Raw genomic sequence first — 23,065 nt, 5'->3', positions numbered from 1 at the left:
TCTACCTTTTGTCTCTCAGTCTGTTCATATCTTTGTGTGTGTGTGTGTGTGTGTGTGTGTGTGTGTGTGTGTGTGTGTACAGAGTTTTAAGGTAGTCAGGCTGGCCTCAAACTTACTGTGTAGCTGACAGTGCCCTTGATCGTCTGATCCTCCTGCCTCCACTTCTCAAGTGCTGGCTTAAGTATGTACCACCATGCCCAGCGTTCATGTAGAGCTGAGAGTTGGACCTGGGGCTTTGTTCATGCAGTGTAAGCACTCACCAACTGAGCTGTATCCACAGCCCTGGGTCTTGTGTTTCAGTCCAGTCTGACAGTCCATAACTCTTTATTGGTGAGTTGAGGCCATTTACATTTCAGGTTAATATTGAGAGATGTCACTAATTCCTGTAATTTTGTTGGTTGGTTGGTTGGTTGGTTGGTTGGTTAGTTGGTTACTGTGCATCTGTACTTTCTTCCTTATTAGCACTAGGGGTCTGCGGGTTCACTGTGTGGGTAGAATGAATTCCTTGTACAGTTCCCTTGTCCATCTGCTCCTCTTTCTTCCTTCCTGTGCTCTGTGGTAGAGACTGTCTTTACCCTTTACCCTGTGGATAGCATTCCTTTAAGGATCGTCTACAGCGCTGGCTTGGTGGTTGTGAGCTGCCTTAGTTTGTACTTATTTTGCAATGTCTTTATTTTTCTGTCATTTGAAAGGATAACTCTGCTAGATAGGTCAGTCTTGGTTGGAAGTTTTCAGTACTGGAAATGTGTCATCCACGTTTTCCTGGATTTTAGGGTTGTTGACAATAATCTGCTGATACTGATGTTTCTACCTTTGTGGGTGAGTGCACACCTCCTTCTCGCGACTTTAATATTGTTTCTTTGCTTTTTATTTTTGACATCTTGATTATGATGTGTCACAGAGAAATTCTTCTCTGGGTAATGTATATTTGGAATTCCAAAACGCCTCTTGTGTTGAAATGTCTATTTCTTCCTCTGGTCTTGCTAAAATTTCACTGATTAGGGTCTCCATACCTTAGTATTTATCTGGGCACCTTCTTGAGTCCTGTGGATGCTGAGGGCTGGTTTACTGATTGTATTCTGGAGTTACTGGATGTTATGATCATGCTTACTCATCATCATCCATTTTTGATGGTAGAATATAGTATTTATCAGCTGTGTCCTCCATCCCTGGTTCTCTTTGCTTCTGCTTGGTAAGTCTGTTGATGACACTTTCTACTTCAGATTTTATTTGATTCACTGAGTTCTTCATTTCTAACCATTCTATGCCCCCATCTCAATTTCCTTACATAATTTTTCTTCCACTTTGCTGATGCATCCATCCACATTACTGATGCATCCATCCACATTGCTGATGCATCCATCCACATTGCTGGCTTTTCTGTTTGTTTATATCTTCTTTGATGTAACTGGTCACCTCCCTAGGGGACTTTGGAAATCTTCCTCTGGCATTCTACCTGTGCCAGTATCTTCCAATTGTGCAGTTACGATTATTCCAAGGAGCCATGTTGTTCCGCTTTATGGTGCTTCCCACGTTTCTCTGTTTGTGCATCTTTCAGCTTCGTTATCTTTTAACTTCTGTGGGGGTGGAGAGCAGGGATCTTCATATTCAAGCAGCCTACTCTTGAAGCTTAATCTCCTTACCACTCAGTGAGGAGAAAACAAACTGCTGTAACATCAACCATTCAAGATACAGACATAGATTTAAAATCCAGTAACTCTCACCACTATTGAGCAGATAACAGAAAAGTACAAAACGGCTACAGCATGTGCTGTGAAGTCAAACATTATTAAAGGTAACTGTGGAACTAACAAGTGAATGAGATAAAGAAAGGGGGAAGAAGGGGAAGAAATGAGAGAGAAAAACGGTTAAATAAAAGAAAGGAAAAAGAAGAGGGGAAAAAGATCGGAGATTGGGGAAAAATAGAAAACTAGGTTTCCCAAAACTCAAAACCAAAATTTGATAAGTGTAAGAAGATGAATAAAGAAATAAAAACATAAGAGTGCTTTATAAAAATCAATAAGGCTTAGTTGAAATTATTCTTGATCACTTCCCATAGTTCCAACATGCAGAGGAGACAAACATCCCTCCCACTACACTATCAGCCTCTGCAGGAGTACAGCTTGGGGCTTCCAGCAGAGGTAAGAGAACACGTCTGACCCAGACTGTGGGGCTAAATTTGGCTAGCAGAGGCACCAGGTGAACTATGGGCTCTTACCTTCCCTGTAGTTATACAGTTGCTGGACACATGTCTGATGCAGGACAGACTTGTCTGCACCTTGATGGCTTTCCTTCTTTGTGTACCAGGTGCCTCTGCTAGCCATCTAACTTAGCCCTGCAAGTCTGGGTCGGGCATGTTCTCTCACGTCTGCTGGAATCCCCAAGCTGTACTCCCACAGTGGCTGGTAGTGTAGTGGGAGGGATGTTTGTCTCCTTCAAGTGTTGAAAGTGTGGGAAGTGATCAAAGCACTGAGGTCAGTCCAAGCAGAGGACTTGTCTTTGTACTCTCAGGCCTCCTAAGCATTGGTCACCCTGATGGAAGAGTCAGCTGTGGGTATTGATCACACCCTAGAACTAAAGAATTCTCGGGCTTATGAGGGAGATATCTTGACAGAGGGAGACATCATGCAGATAGGGAGAAACCTGGTACAAGGGAAGTTCCCAGGAATCCACAAGGATGACCCCACCTTAGACTACTAGCTGTGGTGGAGGGGTTGCCTGAGTTAGCCTACCCTGGTAATGTGATTGGTGAATGCCCTCTCATCATAGAGCTTTCATCCAATAACTGGTGAAAAACAGATGCAGACAGTGACAGCCAAGTACCGGGCCAAGCTCTGAAGTCCAGTCGAAAAGGGAGAAGAGGGATTCTGTAAGCAAGGAGCATCAAGACCATAATGGGGAAACTACAGACATAACTGAACCAAGCTAGTGGGGACTTAGGAACTTTGAACCAACAGCTGTGGGGCCTGCATGGGACTGAACTGGGCCCTCTACATAGGCAAGACAGTTGTGTGGTTTGGTCTGGTTGAGGGGTCCCTGACAGTGGGAATAGGATCTATCCCTGGCTTTAACCTTTGATTCAATTTAGCTCTTTCTTTCTCATGGTCTTTTCTAAACTGAAACATTCAGATTCAAAGCATTTAGGGGATTTTCTCTGAGGCAGACTCTAAGATGAGGGCCTTGTAGACTTGGGCAAACAATTCCTTAAGGCAGTTCAGCACAAACACTAACTACAGAAGACATGTGTGGTTCCATGCTGTGGATTCACACGTTCCACCCAGAGCTGGTTAGGTTATACTTAGAGGGAGCACCAGCTGCTCAGGAATGGCCACACTGTTTCAAAGCTTGTCTTCATCTGTATCACTTTCAGTCCTTTCTGGTTTTGTTTTTTGCTTTTTGGAGTCCAGATTTCTCTGTGTAGCCCTGACTATCCTGGATCTCACTCTGTAGACCAGGCTGGCCTTGAACTCAGAGATCCACCTGCCTCTGCCTCCCAAGCACTGGCATTAAAGTCATGTGCCACCACCACCTGGCCTCTTTCAGTCCTTATGTTATGGGGATTTCCATGAGAAACTGGGAAAGGAACTCATCTGTACCCTGAAGCACCAGATTCTCTAGCTCTAGGTCAAAAGCTGTCATGGGTCCATAGTGGCTTAGAGAACTAGATGTCAGCAGATGCCAAAATCTGCCACCCACCAGGTGTGTTGGCATGGAGGAGTTTATTGATGTTGTTTGTTTAGGCAACTGAATGCTTGTGGGCCCTCCCTACTTTATAGGACTGGACCAGTATGTTTATTCTAGCAAGATCGAGAGCATTGCTATCTCCTACATGCTTCTCTTCTCTTGTGCTCTTGGAAAGTGAAACATGTACCCAACATAGTCTCTTAATTATGCCTTATAACCTAGATTCGTTGGAAGATGAATCACTGTTGATTCAAAGAGTTTTCTCACACTTCCTGGTATGATTTTGCCTACTTCAGAAATTTTGTTTGTTGGGTGTTTTTTTGTTTTCGTTTGGTTTGGATTTTTGAGACAGGGTTCTGTGTAGTGACTCACAGAGATCTGCCTGCCTCTACCTCCTGAATGCTGGGATTAAAAGTGTGTGCCACCACCACCCAGCCCATGAAGAGGATATCTTAATTAATAAAATGCTTCCATCAGATTGGCTATAGGTAGACCTTTGGGGTGTTGTCTTGATTAGTGATTGATGTGGGAGGGCCCAATCAACTGTGGTGGTGCCACCTCTGCACAGGTGGTCCTGGGATATATAAGAAATCAGGCCAAGCAAGCCAGGAAATAGCACTCCTCCATGGCCTCTGCTTCCGTTCCTGCCTCCGGGTTCCTGCCTCCGGGTTCCTGCCTTGAGTTCTTGTCCTGACTTCCCTTGGTGATGGAATGTGACCTAAGAGTTATAAGCTGAAATAAATCCTTTCCTACCCAAGCTGCTTTTGGTCATGGTATTTTATCACAGCCATGGAGGCCCTGACTAGAACAGAATGGGTTCCTTGATCTCTGGTGGTTTGATTATATAGAACATCATAAAGGGTGGCTCTAACATTCAAGAAAATTTCAGCAAATTTAAAAATTACTAAAAATGAGCCATTTTTGTTTGTTTTTGTGTATCCAAATGTGGGTAAACTTGAATTTATGATGCATTATACTTGCTTGATGGATTTACTAGAGTCTTAGAAGTGCTTATTCCTGTTCAATAAAAGCTACAGAAGTGCAGAAAGACATGAACCAAGAAGGCTTGCAGGAATTTATAATCTAAACTAGAGGCCAGCAAAGTCTTTCTGTAAAGAGCCAGTAGTAAACATCTTAGATGTCATCAAAACTGCTCAATTCTGCCATCCAAGCGTCGAAGCAGCCGTAGACACTTTTGTACTATAATGGCCATTGTGGCAGTGGTGGTCCCTGGAAACTCCCCTTACAAAAATGAAGGGTCAGAGAGTGGCTCAGTGCTTAAGAGGGCTTGCTCTTGCGGAAGACCCCTGGTTCCCAGCACCTGTGTTGAGCAGGTCACAACCTATAACTCCAGCCCCAGAGGATCCAGTGCCCTCTTCTGGCCTCTAAGGGCACTTGCACACATGTGCACAGCTATGTGCATGTCACACACAAGCACACACACACAAATAAATAACCAGTAATTCTGTCAATTTTCTGTGTTCTCCAAACCTCAGTCTAGCTGCCAGAACCACGCAATTACTTGAAATGATTGCTGCTTAACTCTCCAGCAAACATCTGGACAGATGGTGGTTACCTCACACAGGGGATAGATAGTCCCTCTGAGTCCTGTTTTTATAACAGATGCTATCTTGGAAATCATCCAAGAACAGACTCTTGTGAAATCACTGACAGTAATCTGGAGCAGTCCTTGATTTAGGTTGGGAACTATCAGCCTTAGGAATAGAGAAAAGGCAGTTGAGATTGGTAGGAAAAACCTGTGTCAATAGTTTATTAGTGCTCTTCCGCTTCCTCCTCTGGCGTGCACATCCACTTGACCCTGTTTCTAGTCTTCTCACAAGACTTTCAGAATCAAGCGATTCCTGGCCAAGAAACAAAAGGAACACTGACCTGTTTTTCAGTGGATTCAGATGAAAACTGGTAACAAAATCAGGTATAACTTTGAGAGAAGACACTGGAGGAGAACAAAGCTGGGTCTGTAAGGATTCACACAGTGGCCAGACTGTTTATACTGAATTGTGTTCATCAATCAATCCTACCACGTGGAGTTCAACATTTTTATCTCGAGACTCGGTCATGTTTAAGTTAGGGAAGTGGTTTGTCCAGTAATAAAATGTAGAGGCTTTCAAAAAATAGTTTATTGGCTTACATGACAAGTTCTATTCTTTCCCAGGATTGTACCTTCTGTGGTTGCTACTGAAAAATCCTTATTTAAACTTCCCAGAGGAGACCATTAGGAGTTTTCAAACACTTTTATTGGCCGCTTTTTCTGGTTAAGACAGGGCATATGGCGATTTTGGAAAATAGAGACTATAAACCTCGTGATTCCGTGAGTGGGAGATGACACCAATGCCGTGTATTGCCCCCACTGTGTTTCCGGCGACGTTACCTTGGCAGGTCCTTGCACGTCTTCTTGTCTGCCATTGCATCAGAAGCGCCCTGCTGTGTCTTAAAGGGGAAATGGCATGCTGTAACACGGAGGTGCATCATGACTGCCTACATGGGTTTAGCTGTCCGCAGATTTTGTGGTAAGAAACGGTGCGGCCATAGGCACCACTGAAGATAAGCCAAGTGTTCCTCAATGATTTCCTCTGAATCGTTTTCTAGAAGTAGAAATGTAGGGTATTGTGCTAGCATGGTGGCGCTTAGTAAGTATGGACAAATTGCTGAACTAAAAGTCAGTGTCTGTCAGCAGGACTGAAGACTAAAGACAGCGGCAATTTGTAAAATTACATCCTGTTGTTTTAGAGTAACTATTTCCTTCCTTTCTTTAATGTTTTTAACTTAAGTGCGTGTGTGTGTGTGTGTGTGTGTGTGTGTGTGTGTGTGTGTGTGTGTGTAACTGGAGTTACAGGCAGTTGTGAGTGGCCAGCAAGGGTGCTAGGGAGTTTACAGGCTGTGAGGAGTGGCCAGCATGGGTGGAGCCCAGCTCAGGCCTCTGCAAGAGCCCTTGCTCTTAAACACTGACTGGCTCTCCAGCTTCCAGCTCTTCTCCTTCCTTTGATTTGGTGACAAGAGGAAAAGACTTCACTTGAAGTATTTCTGCCAAAGGGAGCCTAAATGCTTTCTTCTTTTACAGGAAATCAGCTTCACAACTAAAATTATTTTTACTCTTGTCAGTGAAAATTAATCTCTGCAGCTAGGAAATGCCAATGTAGTCATCAACATGAAACAATATGTCAAATGAAAAATAGTAATGCAACTTATTTCCTTTCTAATGTTATCAATTTCTTGTTTTGGAAGCATTTTCATATGCCTGATATTACCAAGTTTAAGGCAAAGGTGGTGGCATATGCCTACAATTCTAGCACCTGGGAGGTAGCGGCAAGATCAGGCATTCAAATCCAGCCTCAGCTACAGAGTGAGCTCACAGCTAGCCTGGACTACACAATATCTATCTCAAAAAAATTATTTTATTTTTCTATTATTGGCTATATTTAAACATATTTATTACAAAACCCATGTGGAAATATTTTAGCAAGGAAAATGAAAACAAACTTGTTCTGCTAGCTTGCACTGATTTTTACACACATTGTAAAAGTCCCTGCCTTATCTTCAGTTTAGAACTAAGACTCCACTGTATGTGCAGATGGTTGACTCACAGTCCCCATTCTACCGAGGAGATAACACTCCCTCATTTACAATCCTGTTCAACAAAATAAATATTTTCATGGGACAGAATGTTTGTGGTTTGGTGATTCAACTCTCTCCCCGAGCTGGAAACCTGAGTTCCCAACTAACCAGTGGCGCAAGAAAAGACTTGTTTTATATCATCCCCACTAAAGCTATAAATAAATAAAGGCATTTATTGAACGAGTTATGGGTATAGAAAATGTTTGAATCTTTGCTCTCTAAAAGCCTATAATTGATCTGAGAAATATAAACACTTGATAAACAACACAAAACCACAGGAAGTTGCCAACTTATCTACAAAGCTATATTTTATAACATCCCCATCCTGGTTGAAAACCAGGCCCATCACCTGCCTCTACACGTCCTTCATTTCTTGCTCGGTGAAGACACTAGTGCCTTTGAGCTCAGGCTGGGGTGAGTGGGGGTCACCTGCCTTCCCCAATCTGTGCTGTGCATTTGCTGAGCTCAGCCCCCGCCTGCCTCTCCAACCCACTTCTCTCCTGTCCAGAACGTGTCCTCATCTTATTGGAGATTCTTTCCACTCTGCTTCCCTAGTCTTACCAAGGAAATCCTCACCCTTCTCCAACTCTCTTTCACTTCTTTTTTTATTATTTTTATTTTTAGGATGTATTTTATGTGTATGGATTTGCACCACATGAGTGCTTGGGAGTTAGTCGTGAACCACCATGTGGGTGCTGGGAATTGAACCCAGGTCCTTTGCAAGAGCAGCAAGTCAAGTGCTCTTGTTCTTTTTGTTTGCATTCTCTGCTTCCCCTTCCACCCCACTGTAACCCTCCATAGCTCTGGGGGTGTCTGTAAGGCCCAGGGTTACCGCTGGTGGCGCCTCTGTGTGAAGAGACAAACGTGTGTCTCTGGCAGTCAGAGGCTTCTGATAGGGAAGAAAGCCCTGCAGTTACATTCTACATGGTCTGAAAAGGTCTCCGGCCTCCAACTCTTCCTGATGGACCCTGATTTGTTTTTTCAATATTCTCTTTTCCACATGAAATAACAACCTACTCTTGAGGACAACAAACACTTTCTCAGAGTACTTTATTGCTTTGTTGTTGTTGTTGTTGTTCTTCTCCTTTTTAAAAGCAACATTGGAGCAAGTCTGTGATTCATAATGATGTTCTTTTTCTTTTTGTCCCTATGGTTTAATATTTCAGAGCATTACCTAGAGATCAAACCACTGTTCTTACACTGTATCTAAAGTGGAATAAATCAATTACCTTCAAAATTTTTTTGCACACAGCTCCAAAGTACATTAGCATCTCCTTTCAAAGCAGATGGCTGAAGGGTAGGGAAGCACAGGTTCCTTGCAGTCAGGAACTTGGAGGAGCAACTTTACAAGTTTGATTTGCTGGCATTTGATAATCAAAGATCCCAAAGGGAGAGGGCGGACATTAACAGGAAACCCAAGCAAAGACATGGGCAAACTGTATGGAAGGAAAGGGCAAACAGGTCTTTATGACCACAAATGGAGTCTGGGACTGAGGGCCAAGTAATGGCGTACTGGTTAACGGAGCTAGCTTGTGGAGAACCTAAGTTTGAATTCCAATACCCCCCAAATCTGGATGTGGCTTAGTGGGTCTGTAACTGTACTGCTGTGAGGGATAAAGACAGGTTTACTGGGACTTACTGGCTTCCAGCTAACTCCATTTTCAGTGGGATTCCTGTCTCAGGGGAATATAGTGGATATACCAGGGCACCTAATGTTTTCCTCTCATTTCTGCATTTGTGTGCACAAGCACATGTACCCCCATACATGTGAATGGCACACATACACACACACACACACATACACACACACACATACACACACACACACACACACACACACACACACACACACCACAGACACATACAAATCAATTTTTATAGAAGTTTGAAGTTTTGGGGAAAGATTGATGAGCTTAGAGCTCTACTGAAGGTCCCTCAGGATGGGGACCCTGACCTGATGTTCCAGTCACACAAACAGCATTCTCAAAGGACAACTGTATTAAACTATATGGAAAGTGGGGACACTGTGGCATTCTTTTCTTGCCTCTGCACCTGAGAAGGTTCCTCTTCCTGAGATATGAGATGATGGCTATCAGCCTATCTCAAATGGACCTCCCCAGCTCTATCTCCTTCAGACGGCAAATCAGGATCCCTAGTGTAGCCTTATTGGGTTTTAATTAGATAAATTTTTAATTAGAGTTTTCTTTTGGAACATTAGCTTCAATTAAAGACACTAATTGGACTCATTCATTATGAATATGATGGCAATTCTAATCACTGTGAAAGCATGTATCTAAGAGGTTCTTAAGCAACTCTGGTCTCTTGAGGAATTGACCCACCTGGTGCAGATGGACAGAGATGCCAAAGGTGTGGTTCAAGCAATCGTGAATTATGTATTAATTCCTGGCCATTTTATATTGCTGAACAACCATCCAGTATTTAGAAATTGGGCAAATTGGGCATGTTGAAATAACAAAAAAGCTAATATAAAAACTAACTTCTAGCATTGAGGTGTTGTGCTATTTACCTTTAGTCTTTGGGCTCTCAGGAGGCAGAGGCAGGAGGATTGCCACATAGCAAATTCCAGGCCAGCTGCAGCTACATACCAAGATTTTGTCTGAAAAACAAACAACAAATGCCTACCTCTAAATTCTATAAGCTTTAAAAATTAAAGTTAGTGAACCCAACCCTTATATTTTAAAATTATTTATGAAAATTTTACTGTAAGTCTTACTATATGTGAGAATAGTTCAGGTGTGTGTGTGTGTGTGTGTGTGTGTGTGTGTGTGTGTGTGTGTTCTTTTTTAAGGTATCATCTTACTCCTCTGCCTAGGCTCTTGCCTCAACCTTCCTGGTGCTGGGATTATAGGAATGAGCCCACCATACCTGGAGACTAGACGCCTGATAACATTAAGGACTCCTTCCTCACAGTTTGTTAAAGGATTTACATAGCCACCATGTGCAAGGCAGCCTCTAAACCTCTGCTGCATAGCTGGGGGAAGTTGAGGATCTGGTTTGTGAGACACAGAGAGTTTGGGAAGTATAGCAAATGCTGAAATATTTTGATGTGATAGATGGTTACCACAATTTCACTTGAAACTTTATTTCTAGAAATGCCTCTGAGGTAGTAATGTTTACAGACTCACAGGCATAATCAGGGGCTAGGACTGGTGAAAATGACTTGTGAATGTCTGGAAGGCTGAGTGCGTGTGAGCGCTGTGCCAAGCGCTTCAGGAGCTTTGGAGTTTCCCAGATTCTTATTAATTGTCATTGATATGGATTGTCTTGGAATAGTGAGCTAAGGTGGAGCAAAGGTAAACAAAACAGGCAGATGGTGCCTACTAACCATGCTATAAAGTCAACTTCAAAGCCCGTGACATCACCATGAACTTCTGGAAAATAATAGTGGATGGAGCAGCTTGACATGGAGCTCCTGTGGTTGGACAAAGGTGCTTCTGAGCCAAAGCTATACATTGACATTGTTAGGGACTCAGCATCGGAACTGCAAGCAGCTGCTGAATCATGCATCCATCCACCTTTGCGGAAGGGACTTTATGTTCATTCACTCAGGAGTGAACATGTGTGAAGCGGCACACACTGCCCTACGCTGCCGTGTCAGGACCCCCCTAAGAGTTAGCTCTTCCAGAAGAACTCAAGAGCCCCTGTTAAGTGTAAGAGAACCAAACTACTGGTAACACAATAGCCTGGACACGGGGTGGGGAAGGAGCTAGGAAAATGCAGATTGGATCCAGAAGGGGGAAGCACCATGAACTGTCATCTCTTATAGCACTGAACCACCAAACGGCTTTCAAACGTGAGAGCCAGTCTTTGTGAAGGTTGGATGGTTGGAAGCAGTAGTGGGGACTAGCTGGGAGCTACTGAAGACACTGTGAGGCTGGGAACTGGAGTGTCCCTCCATCCCTGTCTCCTCTAAAGGACTTAAAGTAAGTTACGTCCAGTCAGCTATGCGAACAGGTAAGGCCTGGGAAGCAGTTTACAGGAAATGCATTCCTAAAGTTCTGCAGTTACCACAATTGACTCATTATGAGGATACGTGATCGGCATTGTCTGGAGAGTCTACAAGTGAGGGAACAAAGCCTTCCATGGAACTTAATGAAACCAGCTTTCTCCCTTTGGTCCCTAGAGATACAGCATAAGTAAGGTAATGTCAAAAGTGCAAGGCGTCCATCAAGGATTTCTCCTGTAGTCCCAGAGCAAGTGTGATGACCTGAGCCCGGTCCCTGGACCCGTGGAAGGAGAGAACAGATTCTTTTTTTTAAGATTTATTTATTTATTATATATACAGTGTTCTTTTTGCATGTATCCCTGCAGGCCAGCAGAGGGCGCCAGATCTCATTACACATGGTTGTGAGCCACCATGTGGGTGCTGGGAATTGAACTCAGGACCTCTGGAAGGACAGCCAGTGCTCTTAACCTCTGAGCCATCTCTCCAGCCCGAGGACAGACTCTTAAAAATTTTCCTCTGACTTTCACACATACTCCATGGCATGCACACACACCTATAAATACAATAAAATTTTAAGATAGCAATTTAAAATACCCTCCCTTGCATTGTTAATTCATTATTATGAACTAAGTACAGTCACTGGCCTTTCTTTGGGGAGTACATCTGCTAGCCAAAGAAACACTCCATTTTCCCCTTGTCACCATTGGATTTAGGATTGAACTGTTAATAAACATCTCTCGTAGAAAATAACCTGTCCCATAAACAGAAGCTGAACCAGCTGGCAGAGTTGTTTCACTCCAATAGCTGATGAATTAGACCTCAAACCAAAGCCAGAAGTAAAGAAGAAGACTTACATGCTAATAAAGGGAACAACTCAACAAAAGTTGTAACTCTGTGTGTGTGTGTGTGTGTGTGTGTGTGTGTGTGTGTGTGTGTATGAGTACTTACGTTAAAAACTCAGGTGCCTAGTATGCATGAAACCCTGGGTTCAGTCTCCGGCTCCACATATAACTCCACATACATGGTGGGTGGCACACACCTATAAACTCAGTATTAGGAAGTAAAGGCAAAGGGGATCAGAAATGTAAGATAATCCTCAGCTATGTAGCAAATTGGGGGGCCAGCCTGGGCTACAGGAGATCCGGACTCAAAGACAAACAACAAAATCCTACTTTGAGAGTCCACCTCACACTAGTCAGAATGGCTATCATCAAGACAACAGGTAGGGTCATAAATCTGTGCAACCAGAACACCAGCACGGAGTTGCTCAGAAACCTAAATATTGCCGGGTGGTGGTGGTGGCGGTGGTGGCGGAGGCGGCAGCGGCAGCAGCGGCAGCGGCACACGCCTTTACACCCAGCACTCAGGAGGCAGAGGCAGGTGGATCTCTGTGAGTTTGAGGCCAGCCTGCTCTACAAAGCGAGTTCCAGGACAGCTTCCAAAGTTACAGAGAAACACATATTCACAGCATACAGAAGATACCCCCACAGCAACATTTTTTTCTTATACACAGAACTTAGATTGCAAATTCTACATGTGGAGCTGGAGAGATGGCTCAGGAGTTAAGGGCGCTGGCTGTTCTTTCAGAGGAACTGGGTTCAATTCCTAGCACCCACATGGTGGCTCACAACTGTCTACATCTCTAGTTCTAGAGGATCCAGTGTTCTCTTCTGGCCTCCGCTGGTACAAGGCACACTCACGGTACACATAACACATGCAGACAAAACATTCATACATATAAATTTTAAAAATAAATAAAATCTGAAAAAAAGGCAGCCATCGTGGCTCACACCCTCCCTCCAGTCCTCAAGAAACAGAAGTGGATCTCTGCAAGTTTGAGGTTAGCTTGTTCTACATAGTGTGTCTGGCCCGAGATTAAGAAACTAGGGTTGATGATTTGGCCTTAACAAACACCACACAGAAGAGACTTGTGGATTGCACACACTCATACAAGTTCCTGGTGCATCATCATTAGAAGGAAAAAAATGACAGTTATTTGGTGTCACTAGTATTGGGGGTAGATGTTATGCAGCAAAGGATAAGAGAGACAGGCTAAAGTTGTATAGCTAAATACAAAAAATTATTTTAATAAAAATATGAATTATCTCTTCAAATTTTATTTTAAGTGTGTGTGTGTGTGTGTGTGTGTGTGTGTGTGTGTGTGTGTGTGCAGGTGAATACAGATGCCCAAGGAAGCCAGAAGAGAGAGAAGTTAGATGCCTTGGGGCTGGAGTCACAAGTGGTTGTGAGCCACCCAACATGAATGCTGGGAAGTTAAACTCCAGTCGTCTGGAAGAGCAGTACACAGTATTAACTGATGAGCCAGCTCTCCACCCCACATATGGTCATTTCTTTTCTTCTTCTCCCCCCATTTTTTTTTCTTGAGACAGGGTTTCTCTGTAGCCCTGGCTATCCTGAAACTTACTTTGTAGACCAGGTTCGCCTCGAACTCATAGAGATCCACTTGCCTCTGATTCCCAAGTGCTGGGGTTAAGGTTATGTACCACCACCATTCAGCCATAGTTATTTCTTAAAGAAAACTACTCACAGAAAACACAGCTGTACTACAAATTCATTTGGTGGGATCTGAAATCTTTAATAAGGTTTGAAAAGATTTTAAAATATATTTTTAAAATATATTTCCTAATTTATCTCACAATTTTAAATGAATAAGGCATCAGGAGAAGGAGGATAATCAATCAGTCCTTGTGCTCAGCACCTTGATAATTCTAGGTTAATAGCTACTTTTCCTGGTCTCTGCTCAGCACAAAGTACTTTATTACCATGTTGTAACCCTCACAAGGACACATGACTGATGCCGTCACTGGTAGTGTGCACAGGGAAGAAACTAAGGCTCAGAGATAAGGGATTTGCTTATAGTTCACAGGAAGTTGTAAAACTGAGTTCTCTAACATAAAACAGTTTCATTATTTTGTCATTTTCTTTTCCAGAGGGGAATGTGCCCTGTATTAACAGCTAAAAGGAAAGGCTACTCTTTTGGTCCAAGGAAATGGCATCAAGTATTATTCTGTAGCAATGTGGCTTCCTTTTATGTTTCAGTGACAGAACCTGGTAACGCTTACATAACCTTGGGAGGACAAGGGAAGGATCCCACATAGCCTTAGACTTCTGTCCTTTTGTGGGTTAATCTCATGTCCCCCAAAGAGGTTCTATTACATAAAACGGAACTGGGCCCAACCATCAGTTACGATGACTTCTCTGGCCTTTCATTTCCCCTCTATTGTTGCTGACAGTGCCTGCCCCACTATTTCCCCTTCTTCCTAAACCATCTACCCAGAGCATGTGCCATCTTTCCATTTTTCAAAGAACTTAATCCTGAACTCAAGCTGTGAGTGGTGATACAGTGCACACACAAACAGGAAATAGAAGAAAATGAAAGAAAGTTTTGCCAGATTGAAGTTCCTGGGTCACTGTCTCTGGCAGGCTTACACATGAGCTTTTCTATTCCGCCAAGTCTAAAATGTTATAAAAATCTCCACAAAGAGAATCTGGTCTATGACTACATTCAGGAGCAGCTCAGCTTGTTTTTAGAATATCATCAAGCAGCCAGCACTCACAAAGAGGGAAAGAATACTCATTCATTTGGTAAAAAGCTGGAGAAGCTGTTAGCTCTCAGAATACCTCATTCAACACTGCCGTGAAGATCCCTCAAGTCCTTTCAGGCCTGCCAGTTTGTTCGAGAATGCAAGATGATGCTTTACATCACTGGAGTTCAATGGTCCAAAGGCCTGATACATCTGTTTATAACAGACGTTTCAAATTGTCCTTAGAGTGGGAATCTTATTTGGTGTCAGAATGCCTCACGTGGAAGGCCTCTGCTGTGTCTAATGGTATCTGGACAAGAGACTCTCTCTGTTGTTAAGATTCTTCACCTGTAAAATGGGATGATGAAGGATTAGCATCCTTCTAAGATTTAAATGAAGCTCAGCATGATAGTTTATGTCTGTAATTCCAGCATTAGGAAGTTGAGGCAAGAGGATTGCCACAAGTTCAAGGCCAGCCTGGGCTACACAGTGAGTTCCAGGCTAGCCTTAACTACAGAGTGAGGCTTTCCCTTAAACAAACACCTACAAAATCCCAACCCCCCCAAACAGAAAGGACCTTAGGTATACCTTTAGTATGTACTTAGGAAAAGAGCATTAGGTATACCTTTGGTATATACTTAGGGAAAGAGCGTTAGGTATACCTTTGGTGTATACTTAGGGAAAGAGCGTTAGGTATACCTTTGGTGTATACTTAGAGAAAGAGCATTCGGTATACCTTTGATGTATATTTAGGAGAAGAACGATAGGTATACCTTTGGTGTATACTTAGGGAAAGAGCTTTAGGTTTACCTTTGGTGTATACTTAGGAAAAGAGCCTTAGGTTTACCTTTGGTGTATACTTAGGGAAAGAGCCTTAGGTTTACCTTTGGTGTATACTTAGGAAAAGAGCCTTAGGTTTACCTTTGGTGTATACTTAGGGAAAGAGCCTTAGGTTTACCTTTGGTGTATACTTAGGGGAAGAGCTTTAGGTTTACCTTTGGTGTATACTTAGGGGAAGAGCTTTAGGTTTACCTTTGGTGTATACTTAGGGGAAGAGCTTTAGGTTTGCCTTTGGTGTATACTTAGATGCTAAACCATGGGGGACAAGGGTGGGAAGAGGAGGACAGAACGGCAGACATGAGAAGAGTCCACCCTCGTGGTGACGGCACAGCCCAGGGTAACAGCAGTGACCGTGCTAGAAGATGGTCAGACTCCAGGCATGGGAGCTGTGGGCCAGAAGGAGTAGTGCTGGGAGCCGAGCTACACCTCGTGCACTGCAGGCACACACCTCCCACTGAGCCAGGCCTCCAGGTCCCGGGTACACTCCCAAGTGGAACAGTGTCCATGGCGATTAGAACACTCTTTTCCAGAGCCATCACGCTATTCAGATTTACTAGGATGGAGAACAGTGTGGGAAGTCAGGAGTGGGCTTTTAGACATGTTACACTACGAAGACTTACAAGAAACCCTACTTAGAGACACACACACCTATGTATTTCAGCACTTGGGAGGTGAAGGAAGCAGGTTTAGAGTTCAAAGTCATCCTTGGCTACTTAGCGAGTATGAAACCAGCTGGGGATATGTAAGACTCAAGAAAGTGGGGTAGGAGTGTTGGACATGGTGGCACGCATCATTAATCCCAGCACTCAGGAGGTGGAGGCAGGTGGATCTCTGTGAGTTCCAGGCTAGCCAGGGCTATACAGTGAAACCCTGTGTGGTAGTGTGAATGAGAATGCCCCCACAGGCTCCCAGACTTGCATGCTTCGTCCCCCATTGATGAAGTGTTGGAAGGAATGGGTGTGTCCTTGTTGGAGGAGGTGTGTTACTTGGTGAGGGCCCAAAGCCCAGGGTGGGTTCAGTCTCTCTCCTTGTCTCTCTCTTTCTCTCCCTCCTCCACTCCCCTCCCCATCTGGCTCATCCCTCTCCCTGTCACTTTCAGATCAGATGGTCAGATGTGAGCTCTCAGCTGCTGTTCCAGTGTCATGGCTGCCTGCCTGCCTGACACCATGTTCTCTGACGTGATGGTCATGGACTAACCTTCTGAAACTATGAGCCAACTCCCAAACAAGTGCTTTATTTTCTAAGTTGCCTTGGTGTCTCTTTACAGGAATAGAAGAGTGACTAAGAAACCCTGTCTTGGAAGACAGGAAGAAAGGAAAAAGAGAAAAAGGAGGGAGGGAAGGAAAAAGAGAAACCTATAGGACATTCAGATAGTCCAGGATGCAGAAGAAAAGCTGGTATCAGAAATACAAAGGCATAAATAACACAGTGCTGCAAGGCTAACTAGCTCACCTAGAAAGGAAATGCAGAGAGAACAAGTCTCCAAGTGCTGTGGGATGTTCTGTGTGTTAAATGTGTTGCTGATTGCTCTGATTGGTTAATAAATAAAACACTGATTTGCCAGTAGCCAAGCAAGAAGTATAGGCATGACAAGGAGAGAGGAGAATTCTGGGAAGTTGAAGACTGCAGCAGAGAGATGCTGCCAGTCACCACAATGAGAAGCAGATGTTAAGATACCAGTAAGCCACGAGCCACGTGGCAACTTATAGACTAATAGATATGGATTAATTTAAGATATAAGAACTAGATAACAAGAAGCCTGCTGTGGCCATACAGTCTGTAAGCAATATAAGTCTATGTGTGGGTCTAAGCAGCAGCTGGACTGGCGGGTGAGAGAGATTTGTTCTGACCGTGGGCCAGCCAGGAGAAAAACTCCAGCTACATCCAAAGACTCAGCTCTGAGGGCCCCAACACTTGGGAGTTTGCAAGGAGAATTGCCAGCGAGAAGCAAAAGATTTCATGGAGATGAGAGAAAAATGAGGCAGGTGTGTCACTGGGCACCGCACATGGAAGGAGCTGGGGACCGTGTGAAAGGATGTGGACATGAGCTTGACAGCTGGGAATAAACATTAGCCCCCAACTCCTTTGTCTCCTGGCCGGTGTAGGGGACCCCCGCTCCTCACGGCCTCCAAGGAGACAGTACCTGCTCTGCTTGGCGAATGTGAGGAGAACTAGCCTGGCAGGTTTGCTTGGCCCTCTTCCCCTGGGAGCCAGGGGCTTTCTTCCCTGCTTCCCCAGGGGCAGCTCTGCTCAAGACGAGACACCTGAGCTTTCCTGGTTTGTTCAGGGCCCCACAAGGAAACAGTGCCACATCCCTTGGTGACCTCAGCAGAAGGTGTTTCCCAGTGGGGTGGGGGTGGGATTTAATGGTGAAGGAGACAGCAGTATAAACAATCCTTTTGTCCAGGTTTTCTAGAATAGGGTCAGCAAAATGAGATTTGGGGTCTAGAAAGAGTGAGATAGCTGATGTGACAGCAGGATTGGGGTATGCCATGATGGGGCAGGATGACGCTATGGTGCGGGCAGACAATGACCCAGGAATGGCAGGGATTATTCTGGGCCAAAGGAGTCCCTAAGCAGCAGAGAGAGGATGGGACCAGGAACACAATGGGGAGGAGCACGGGCATCCATGGCAACGCAACAGGAGTAAATTACAGGCGGGGTACGAACGAAGGTAAGTTGGTATCAGAAGGGTGTGGGATTTCTATATTTTCTGGGAATAAGAAACAAAGTCATAATGTGAGATGGGGTGTGGGGTCTAAAGGTTTGAGGGGAGGTGAAGACACAGGGAAATGGGGGCCTGAAGGGACATACAGCAGGACTTCTAAATCTGCATTTGAGCCTGCTTGGCACTGTGTGCTCACAATCTCAAAGTGAAGCCAGCCAGCATGGATGTGAATGTCTCCCCAGTCATCTTCAGTTGGAGGACTCCTCCTACAAACACATACACACAATGACGAAGAGAATGATAAATAAAAATGTAAGGGGAAAGACATTAATGAATTTTATAATTTTATTGGAGGCTCAGGAAAAGCTAATTGATTATCCTTCAAAGAAAGTGCAAGTAGGAAAAACACATATTTTTATTTTACACTATGTGTTCCTAAAAAAGTGGTTTTGCCATGGAGTTTGGTAGATCAAAGCATGCTTCTGGTTTGCTGGCTAAAGGAAATGAGACAGCTTTGTAAAGTGGAGGTTTCTCCGCAATATGTATAATCCTCTGCCTTGTTTCTTAGATTTTAGTGTGTTTTTGTTTGTTTTGTAACAGCGTCTAACTATGAAGCTCACTGGCCTGAATGCACTAGCTAGTCAAGGTTGGCCTCGAACTCAGTGCAGTCTTCTTGCCTCCGTTGAGCCACTATGCCTGGCTGAAAGTGGTAAATTGGGTTTTCTTAAATCACAACATATATGAGAGATGGGAGGTGTGGGAGAACCAGGGGAGACAGCAAAGTGAAAACATTTAATACTGTCACAGCTGACACCCCTCCCCCAGCCCTGTTCAACCAGGAAAGTTCACTGGATCAAAATCATGTCACCTTATTGCTTCTGTCCACGTCCTGTCCCGACTCCCATGCAGAGGGCAGATGCGTTTTCAGCCCTTCTACATTTCTCTGAAGTCATTTGCTTCAAAAATTAAAGTCATTAAATGGGAAATGCAGGCTGGAGGTGCACAGGCCCTGGGTTAGGTCTCTGGCATTGCTGGAAGGAAGCAGGTTGCTGGGAGGGGGCAGTAAGTGACTTTCTACACACCAAGAAGTAAGCACATTCCTAAAGGGCAGCTGGAGAGCCTGCAACACTTGCCGACTTATCTACAGGAACAATTCATTTCCAGGGTGGAAGGCCTTTTAACAAATCAACTGTTTTTGTTTTGTTTAGTTTTGGCTTGCAGTGATTTAGAGTGAGGACTCCGGATGGGAGCCCCTAAAAAAGGTGATAACATGAGTCACTTTAGGCTCCAGACTAAGGCCAGGCTCCCCAGACATCTTGTTGAGAGTATTATCACATCTTTATCTAGACCCTCCTTCAGTCCCTGCTCTAGAAGAGCTGCCCTTAAGGGTAGGAACGGTCTTCCACCTTCCAAATAATAAACACTCTGGTCATGAGTAAATGAAAGCATTTGAGAACAGCCCCAAGTCGGAGGCAGAAGAAAGAATAGAGTATGCATTTTATTCTTGATATAAAAAAAGTCTATAATTCTCAACACCAACACCTACTAAGTTGTATTTGCCAATGTTTTCCAAACAAAACTTAATGCATTTTTAGTAATGAAAGAAAAAAAAAAAGAGTGGGTTGGGGGAGCCTCAGACAGCAAGAAAAAGGGAAAGTGGCTACTGGGGCTATTCCAAGACCAGGGTGTTGTTCAGTGCTACAGCATTTGCTAGCATGCACGAGGCCCCAGGTTCAGTCCCAGCAAATAAGTCTCCTGCAAAATAATACGTGGTGGCATTATGCCTATAAGCTCAGCACTACAGAGGTTGAGGCAGGAGGTTCAGGAGTTCAATGCCATCCGTGGCTACACTGTGAATTTGAGGTCATCCTGGGCTACAAAAGACTGTATTGTAAAAGCAAAAAAATAGCGCAGTTGGAATTAAATGATGAGAACCTTATTGTTGAAGACATCAGCTGATACAGGATGTAGAGAAACCATGGTGGGGGCAGGCAAGGTGGCAGGGGGTAAGGGCACTGGCCACCACGCCCTACATCCTGAGTTTTGTCTCTGAAAACTGCATGGTAGAAGGAGAGAACTGATTTCTGTAAACTGTCCTCTCACCTCCATACTCTTGTTGTACCCCTACCACCACCACCAGCACACACACACACACACACACACACACACACACACACACACACACACTCAAATAAATGTCATTAAAAAAATTTTTTTTTTTTGGTTTTTTGAGACAGGGTTTTTTTTTTGTGTAGCTTTGTGTCTTTCCTGGAACTTGCTTTGTAGTCCAGGCTGTCCTCGAACTCACAGAGATCCACCTGCCTCTGCCTCCCAGGTGCTGGGACTAAAGGCGTGTGCCACCACCGCCCAGCTCATTTAAAACATTTTTAAGAGTTCTGCAAGAGGGAAATGAGTCTAAGTGACACGAACAGAAGGCTGCCACACTACAACAAAGAAATAGAGAGGAAAGAAAGGATGGTGGGGAAAGGGGGCAAACTGGAACTGAGCTGGAAGCTTCCTCCATGCTGGCTATTCACGGTACTGGAAGGTGCCATCTAGGCAGGCTGCTGGGAGGAAAAACCGACATCTTACTCTATGACCCTATGTGCTACATTATTGACCTTCCGTGAAAGACGTGCCAGCTGGTCCAACAGTGTCACGACTATTTGGGGTGACTATCTACTTTCTGATTCTACCCAGGAGGAAACTGGTGTCTGGTACGGTAAAGCTGGGGAAGACATAAGCCTAACAGGGAAGCGGTTGCTGACGTACTGCTAAGAGGGCATGACGTCCTGTCCAGTTGCCTTCTACATATCCGCCCACCCTGCTGATCGGAGCAGTTTTCTGCAGCAGGTGCCATAACTGAGGAGCTCATAACTGGTCAAAGTTTTGAGAGCAAGTGACTGCCGAGTGCTCAGCCTTAAAGAGCATATCTACATCACCCCTTGCAAGGCCTGGAAAACACTGCAGAAGAGGAAACAAAGAATGTAAGAGCTGGAGTAAGGGATGGATGATACAGAACACCGTCTTCTGCGCATGGCAGGACCATTACACTCTTGAACTCTTAATAGCCGTGATTGCATGCATATGCCTTGCACAAGATTGGAGCTGCTGATACTCTTGGTGTGGGGAGAGCTCAGGAGGCCCCATCCATCACTGAGGATCTATAGGCAGCTGATGGATGGTGAGGGAGAAAGAGACATTTTCTTCAGTGGTAGCCACTGTTAAGCTGCTTCTGCAATAACCCCTCATCCATGCTCCTGTAAGCCGCCCTGATTAAACTCAGTGGGTCTCACACACATGAAAGCCAACAGTAGAAAGACTACTCAGAGAAGGGGATCAGTGGGTGAGAAGGGAGCAAGAGAGTAATAGGGGGTGACTATGATAGAAACACACGCATGTATGAACATGCCATAATGAGACTCATTGTTGTGTACCATTAATATGGTCTAATGAAGCATGTTTTAGAAACAAACAAAACAGATTTTGTAAGTGCTTACTCATGTGAACACTGAGTTCTAGCCCAGTTGTGGGGCCATAAAGGGCCAATGTGTATACAGGCTGCAGCAGGGAGGCACCAATTGGGTGAAGCTGACACCAAGGCCCAGAGCACTGAGTTGGGGGTGGTAAATTCCAGGCTAGAGTTTAAATTTGGATAAGGTGAGAAGAACAGGAACCTGAAGTCAAGGGAATTCTTGATCTTGGCACATGCATCAACAGGGCAAGACACTGGGTGAAATCTGAAGTAAGGACGAAATGACATTCTATGCACAGCCTTCTACTTTCCTTCCTTAGAGATCTTCATCTCCCATGTCAGCTTCAGTGGTCCCAAAGCACCGTGGACCCAGACTCCTAAAGAACACATCCACAGAGAGGCCTCAACAACTTGAACTCTTCACATGTAAAGTATAGTTTCCACCATCCCACACACTGCTAAAAAGGCTGGGGAGATGGCTCGGTGTGTAAACCACTTGCCCCACAAGCCAGACAGTCTGAGTTCGGATCCCCAGAATCCATGCAAAAAGCCAGGCACAGTAGCACATGCATCTGCAATCCCTCCAGTGTGCCCTTACCAGCAAGTGGGAAGGGGCCACAGAAGAATCTCTAGATGCTTGCCAGCCAGCTACCCTGGTATACATAGCAACAGACAAGAGAAACCCTGTCCCCAAACAAGGTGGAATGTAAGGACTGAAACCTAAGTTGTCATCTGACCTCTACCTGTACACCATGGCATGCGGGTACCCACATGCACACATGCTTGCACATGCGTACACGAACACACACAGACCACACACATAAACCATACACACAAAACACACACAACAAACACACACACACTCATATACACACACCACACATACACCACACACACACACACACACACACACACACACACACACACACACACACACCATTACGGACCAGGCAAGAGTAGCTCGTTTCTCTGTCCTTACACTTCTTCCTGATAACTGCTGACTCAGAATGCTTCTCCCTCCATTATTAGGCTCACATAGGCTGATCGCCCACCATTACTGTTACCTCCCAACATCATGAATTCCGAATAATCTTTTCTGCTCATCTTCCCTGCTGTACTGCTAGCTTATGTAAGCTTGATACAAGCTAGAGTCATCTGAGAGGAGGGAGCCTCCATTGAGAAAATGCCTCCGTAAGATTGGGCTGTAAGCAAGCCTGTGGGGCATTTTCTTCATTAACATTGTGGGCGGTGCC

The 23,065-nt window shown here is 44.5% G+C and overlaps 1 pseudogene; it reads left to right on the top strand.

Moving 5' to 3' along the window:
- The first annotated feature begins 2,066 nt into the window (after positions 1 to 2,066).
- On the top strand, positions 2,067 to 5,666 carry LOC118576608 (annotated as a pseudogene).
- The last annotated feature ends 17,399 nt before the right edge of the window (positions 5,667 to 23,065 follow it).

The sequence above is a fragment of the Onychomys torridus genome, unplaced genomic scaffold, assembly GCF_903995425.1.
Source record: "Onychomys torridus unplaced genomic scaffold, mOncTor1.1, whole genome shotgun sequence".
Classification (NCBI taxonomy): domain Eukaryota; kingdom Metazoa; phylum Chordata; class Mammalia; order Rodentia; family Cricetidae; genus Onychomys; species Onychomys torridus.
Note: the sequence above shows the minus strand (reverse complement) of the source record. Positions and strands in the feature narration are given on the sequence as shown.